Genomic DNA, 7,290 nt, shown 5'->3' on the forward strand with positions numbered 1-7,290 from the left:
TGCAATTAATACCGTGATGTTTCTTCAGTGCTCCCGTTCACATGAATACAGTCAAACCTCGCTAATTCGAACTTGCTTAACTCGAACTTCTGGTTTATTCAAACTTACGCTGCGGTCCCGGCAATGTTATGTGTATTTAAATAGCTTTCGTTAATTCAAACGAATTTTAGAGCCCCGTCGAGTTGTCATTAACGAGGTTCAACTGTAGCTCCTCCACATACGGGTCACGTATCTTTTGGAGGCATAGTACCAAAACGATAGACTCCATCTGACGAAATAATACATCGGCGTAACTACAGACTCCGTCTGACGAAATCATACATTGACGTCTGGGATTGTTATTTCAGAGGCGGAGAAGCGCGAATCATGCATACGTGCCTGTGTAACTGCGCACGCGCAGCCGATGGTGAGCGTTGTCCCCTGGAAATGTCCCTGCCCGTTTGCCACAGTAGGAGGTGCGACTAATATTCGTACTGATTCTTTTCCCGCAGTGAACCCCCATGCTTGGAGAGGTGTGGAACCAAAATTGAGCCTACTTCCCTATTCCTTCACAGCTGGCTCTTCATGGTGCGCAAAAATTTCCTGGAGAACAGACACCGCACATCTCAACATCTGCGAAGGCTGTCGGACCAAGTATAAACACGTAAATGAAGAAATGTTTTCGATCCACTCCCAGCGCCAGGCACGATTCGCAAGCACGGCTACAAGTTGACGCAACGGCTCCCCACGAACGATTTCCAACGTGCTTGAAAGAGCTTTAAGGAGGCGCCTCAATGAGTCTCGCAGCTGGTGTCCGTGTTACGGTAGGGCAACGGGCGCGTAATCGCGTCGTAAACAGTTTAATAGGCTTGCCAAAGACGAGGGAAAGAGCTGCCGTTCCGTAAGGTTACAAGGTACTGTGGTGACCCTGCAACCATTTTTGCTCACCCCTCAAAGACGCTCTTGGAGCTATGTAAAACATGACTTTGGTGTTTGTCATGCTTTTTAGGAGCTAAAACAATAGCACTGTATTGACGAAAAGCACTTGTGACTGAGGAACCCAGAAAATAACTCCACGGTTCGTTCAGGAAATATTTGGGAAATTTATGAGGGTTTTCTCGTATGCAGCGAAAGACGCAGTGGCTAATCATTATAACGGCTTTCAAAAATGCCACACGCATTCCCTTTATAGGACCATCGATGAGTGCCGGTTTTTTTTTTTTAATTCTGCGTATTCGACTGCAAAGCAGGCAAAATAGAGTGTGAAAAATTTGAAGCTACGAACGAAGCGTATTTCAAGTACAGTAATACCTCGTTAATTCGAAGTAGTAAAAACCGGGAAACATTTCGAGCTAAACGGATTTTCGAGGTAAGAAAAGTTACGCGAATTGCCATGAAATATCGAGTTTGCAGGAAAGGCGTTACTACTTACCAGCTCTTCAACAGGAACTTCCAATATTGCGTCTCATAAAGGTTTGAAAGAAAAAACAAGCAATAGACGTTCACCGGCTGGGTTTGTTAAATAAATTCTAATTTATTACTTCAAATAGTCTTATTTTTCATTTTATGGCATAAAGGTTGTTACGCCCTTCAATTAACTGTTGAGTTTGGTTTAAAAACGTATAGGTGGCGCTGGCTGGGACTGGAGCTCTCCGGGGGGCTCCCGCGCTCCATACAATTTTTTTCGTAGCAAAAGGGAACCGCGCTCTTCATTGGGTTTTTTCCCCGCACGACACTCCTCTATCTTCTAATAGACTGTACCTCTGCGCATCTCCCTACTGTCACATGACTTGCCACACGGTGGCTTGACGAAGTTGATATGCCTCTAGGCTCAGACTTCACGTTCGGGGAACATCGGCTTTGTGGTAGGCGCGGCGAAACGAGAAAAAAAATCGAGGGACTTAGGCGCGGAAGCAAAGCGCAAATCTTGTGAAACAGATTGTTGTGAGGAGCTTTGTAGTCAAGAGTTCAGGAGGCGCATGGGACAACATCAACGTCGCCGCATTTCCCAGCCCACAAAACCGCACTGTGGCAGCACCGCTGCGAGTTCCCTCGATGAACCGCGCCTGCCTTTGTACTTCGTTTCGTTTATTTTAATGCGTAGCATTCTTTGCTGAGTTTCGCCTCTGCCAGGACCGTGGAACACCCTTATTGTCCACAAAAATACAGATTTGGCGGAAGTAACAGTTATAATCGTTTTGAGAACTCCCCCAAATAAAAAAAAATTCAAAACAAATTTCTTAAAAATGATCTGGAAAAATCAAAATTATGCATCCTGTACATCTTCCCTCAAAACCGATAAATAAATGAAAGAAGTCTGCAAAAGAATGTTCAAAGTACGCCCAAGAATTAGCAAAAATGACTACCGGGCAACGCCCTGCATTTCCGCAAATATGCAGACTGTGCGGAACTAACAACTTTAATCGTTTTAAGAGCGTAAATGAATATAATTGGCTGACAGAAGTTTAAAAAGGCGAAAGAGTAGAAAAAGTAGGAAAAATATTATGTTAACTAAATTAATTATGTGACCAAATCAAAATGTGCGTGTTATACATGTCTTGTAAAAACGTAAGCAAGTCCGCGAAAGAACGTTGGAAATATGCATACAAGAACCGCGTAAATGGATCGACTATCCAGTACGCCTTGAATCTTGAAACAAAAAAAAACCATAATTAGCGAAGTGAAGGCACTTAATCACTCTAATGATATGAATTTACATCATTGGCGAAAAGAAAAAAAAGAAAACTTACAAAGATTAAAATAATCCTACTTCTTTTGCTACACATGGCCATATTTGGCCGTGAAGAACTGGCACTCTAGACAAACGGCACAGGAATGCTACGCATTTGTAAGTAATCCTCTGAACTTCTGAAATTTTTTTTCTTGCTGAGCACGCGCCAACCTTCATGAGCAGAGGATTTTTATAATATTAGGCGGTTGTATGATGTTGCCTCAAGGGGGGCCCCCGGTTTATTCATACTTGAGTCGGTAGCTTTTGGTACCTCAGTCGAGAACTGTTGTGCAGTTTGCCCGGAATCGCAGCGTAGTGATATTTCCCCGTTCCCAGATAAACCGTGCCTGGAATTGCTGGTAAGGTAAAACATCAAGGTAAAGTAAGGTGAGGTAATGTATGTTTCATTTCATTTAATTTTATATCCTTGAGGACCCCACTGGGGGAATTACATAAGGGGTGGATACACAGAGAAAAAAACACTTGAAAGCATTAGTTTTACGAACAAAGGTGACTGGTGACTTTGCTTTGATGTTTGATGGGCAGGTCGTTGAAACAATGGAGCAGGGAAGGTCGTTTCAATCTTTGGCTGCACAGAGGGGAAAAAGAGGGAAAGGAAACAGTTCAGGTACGATAACGGACACTTGAAGTGGATGGCCGGTGCGGTGTGAAATGTATGTTGATGTATGTTGGGGGGAGGGGGGGAGGGTGTAAGGGGCTGCATTCAGTGAAGAACGAAAAATTCTATAAAGGAACGAAAGGGTGGTGATGTGGCGGCGGCCAGAGAGTGGTGATAACCCGGATTGTGCTTTCAAGGAGGAAACGCTAATATTGTACGAGTACAGGGAATGAATAAATCGGGCGGCGTGATTTTGGAGGGATTCAAGATCGTTTATGAGATATGCTTGGGGCGGGTTCTATATGGAGGAGGCATATTAAAGTTTTGATCTCATGAGGAACTGGTGAGCGAGCAACTTAACACGCTGGGGCGCATGGCGTAGGTGACGTTTTAGAAAGCCCAGTGTTTTTTTTTTGCGGATGAAATGACGTTAGTAATATGCGTATTCCAAGTAAGATCGCAAACACTGTGCCACCTAGATATTTCTAGGGATATCGCAGTGACGTTCGCGATGTGGTATGACAAAGGAAATAGGCTTTTACGGCGGGAAAAGGAAAGAAGTTTACATTTAGTCGGGTTAAGACATAGAAGCCATTTATCGCACCATCCTTGAATGCGGTTAATGTCTTGCTGGAGGATCACTTGGTCTTCAGCGTTAGTTACAGCTCGATAGATTACGTAGTCATCTGCAAACATGCGGATTTTGCAGGATACGCACAGGCGTAAGTGGTTAACGTATATTAGGAATAAAGGGGGGCCAAAAACCGAACCTTGAGGTACACCTCATGTTACCTTGAAACACTCGTAAAATTTGTTTTTGACACGCACGAATTGAGAACGGTTAGTTAGAAACGGTTCGATCCACATTACTACATTTGGGTTTAAGTTTAACTGGAATAATTTTAGCATTGGTCGTTGGTGAAGAACTGTGTCGAATGCCTTTACCTAATATAGAAAGATTGCGTCAGTTTGTAAGTTGTTGTCAAGGTTAGCACGCAGGTCGTGAATAAAGACTGCTAGTCGTGTTTCACAAAAGATTCATTTCCGAAAACCATGTTGGCTAGGGTGAAAGAAGTTGTTAGAGATTAGAAAGTTTACTATCTGAGAGTAGATGACATGTTCCATGATTTTGCAGGGGACACTTGCTAGAAAAGTGGGCCTGTAGTTCAGTAGACAGTTTTTATCACCTGTATTTGCAGATGGGAACGACCTTGCCCATTCTCCAGTTATCTTGAAGAATCCCGGTGGAGAGCGACTGCGCATGCAACACAGAAATTGGGTGATAGTGTCATGAAGGTATTTAGTGCATTTGAATTAATTTAATGGACGACACCTGGTGAAAGTAGATCCATATGTTGGATGACCGATGAAATACCGTCTGTTCAAAAATCAATGGCACACATACTGGATGTCAAAAGTACCATGTCGGGAGGAGAAGGTACGCCAGATTCGTTAGTAAATACAGACGAAACGTGGTGTTAAAAGCATTCGCGCATAGCTTACATGTGAGAACGTGACCCGATTAATTAGACAAGTTAATTGGGCTAGCGGGTTGAGGGTTGACGACTTGCAGAATTTTTTCGCGTTGTCGGTTCGCATGCCTAGAAGGCATGCGTATTTTGCGTTACCAATGACGGTGGTGTATTCTTTTTCGCCAGCATTGCACTTCGCCCAAGCCTCAGGTGTTTCTTGTGTTTTCGCTACTCGAAAAATGCACTTTTTCTGTTCGCTAATCTCTTCAGTTTGTTCGTAAACCAGAGTTTGTGGGGCGTGGTAAGAAATGATACGTTGGGGATAAATTTGCCAGCTATTTCGTTCATTTCGCCTTGAAAGATCACCAAGTTATCGCGCCCAGATCGATTGGGAAAATTATTTTTAAAAACCGGACAGAAGTGTTCTAGCACCATGTTCATGACTTCATAATTACCCTTACTTTATAAGAATTATTTTCTAGAGTATTTCTTGACGCTGAAAGGGGAAAAATCTGCGTATATTACTCTATGCTCACTAATTTTAGGTGGGTATGAAATTTAGGACCAGCAATCAGGACGGTCGGTTAGTATTAAATCTAGGATGTTAGCACAACCGCCTGCTATGCTGGTAAGATGGTTTAGCGCGCCAAATGTGTCTGGCTGATTACTACTTTCATGCCAAGTAGGCTAGGGAGTACGGCGTACGTTTCATGACAATAGGCTACACAGGCATATTCACAGTCTGTCCTAAAGCCCCTTCGGCATCATTTCAGCGTCAACATTACGTGTCGTCTTGTAAATGCTCGGGGCGAAGGGAAGGAGGGATGCCTTTAATGATAAACAGAAGACAGCCTTGCAGCGAACTTGGTGTAATCTTTTTTAGTTATACGGGAACGTAGAGATGAATTTTTCTTAGCGTACTCCTCAATGTCGCACGAAATAGAGCATTTACGCTCACCAACATGCAGAAAAACGGCAGGAAATTACTCCGACCTGGCAGCAAACCTGCAAAGTCAAAACTGGTGGCGTTTTGTGTCTGAACCTCCCTATTACAGCGGTTCGTGCCAAACGTGATCTGGTAATTTTCTCGCAAAGTCAGATTTTATCATTCCGCTCAAAAAAAGAGAAAAACACAAAAACGAGGCTGCTTGTATGACACGTTATTGTTCGTTTCCTCCGGTGAAACGATTTCAAGTATATCGGGGTGAAGCGCTGTCGTCATAGCTGAGGCACAGACATTACGTGATAAAGCTCTGCAGCCATAAAGAAAGAAAAAATTAGGAGGCGGTGCCACGTAGAAAATTTGATGTCGAGTTGTTTGACGTTGACGCTGCTCTTATGAACTCTCAACAGTTCCCTCCACCCCAGCGTCACCTTTCTCGAGCCGAGCCGAGCCCACTCCACCATCTGCAGACCAACTCCTCTCCCCCTCAACCCTCCTCCACCGTATATCTACCCCACCCAGTAATACAGCACCTGCAACTTTTGCCCCATCCTCGCACCCTGTACCAGCTGGTATAGGGGTGCCAACAATACCTATCCCTCACACCAAATCCCCGTCCCACGTTCGAGGAGTGGGTCGACCGGCCGTCTAGCTCGGACCTCCCTACCCAGCACATGCTGATAGAGAGGGCACGAGCAGCCAGCAATTACCAGGGCATACCGGACTACAGGAAACCCCACACAGGACCAGTGCTCGCACCATCCTGTACCGATAAGCTAGCTATTAAAGGTGTTTATTCTCTCTCTATCTCCCTCAATAAATGCGACGCTAGTGCAGTATACTTCGCGCATTGTGAGCATAATGGATGATGCGAAGCGAATTCTCTCCAGCCTTCTTTCGTGCGGATAAAGTGCTTTTCGGTACTTCAGGTAGACATGCTGGATGTCGTAGCAATATGAAAATATGTCGTTTGACTAGAATACAGAGTACCGCTGTGTTTTACATTGCAGTAACCGGGCAGGCGAAGAGTTCTGAAAATGCGTCGTTCAAATGGACAGTCCTTATGTTTTGGAGCTGACGATGGGAATTCAAAAGGTCGTGGCAGCACAAAATAAATTGCGCCGCATGTACCCTACGACCAACTCTGTGCTTGCATTTGCTGGTCAAGTCGCTGCAGGGGTAAAAAAATATATCCTGGCATTCTGCTTCTTTCCTCCACTCGAGCCTTAACGCGGAGGTCCTTGGAGTCGATTTTTGCTTGTAAATGCACTGCGGTATCATCCACTCTTACGGTTAGAGGGAACACGTGGAGGACAGACTCGGAATGCGACCAATACTTTTTGACATGCCTATCATGGCAGCTCTTTTTCAAACAGAAGTTTTGACCGGATAATATTTTATGTTTTGTAGGGAAGGACAGATGGGAGGACAGGGAGAAACAGCTGCGCACATGACGCGGCGGCAGTGTGCAGATTTTGTTTTTCTTTTTATCCCCTCGGTTCAGAGCGGATGCAAGGCGGCTCACTCCACAGTCGTTTCCCGTTCA

Source organism: Haemaphysalis longicornis, unplaced genomic scaffold, assembly GCF_048455015.1.
Source record: "Haemaphysalis longicornis isolate Haplotype H1 unplaced genomic scaffold, Haemaphysalis longicornis Haplotype H1 scaffold_7, whole genome shotgun sequence".
Classification (NCBI taxonomy): domain Eukaryota; kingdom Metazoa; phylum Arthropoda; class Arachnida; order Ixodida; family Ixodidae; genus Haemaphysalis; species Haemaphysalis longicornis.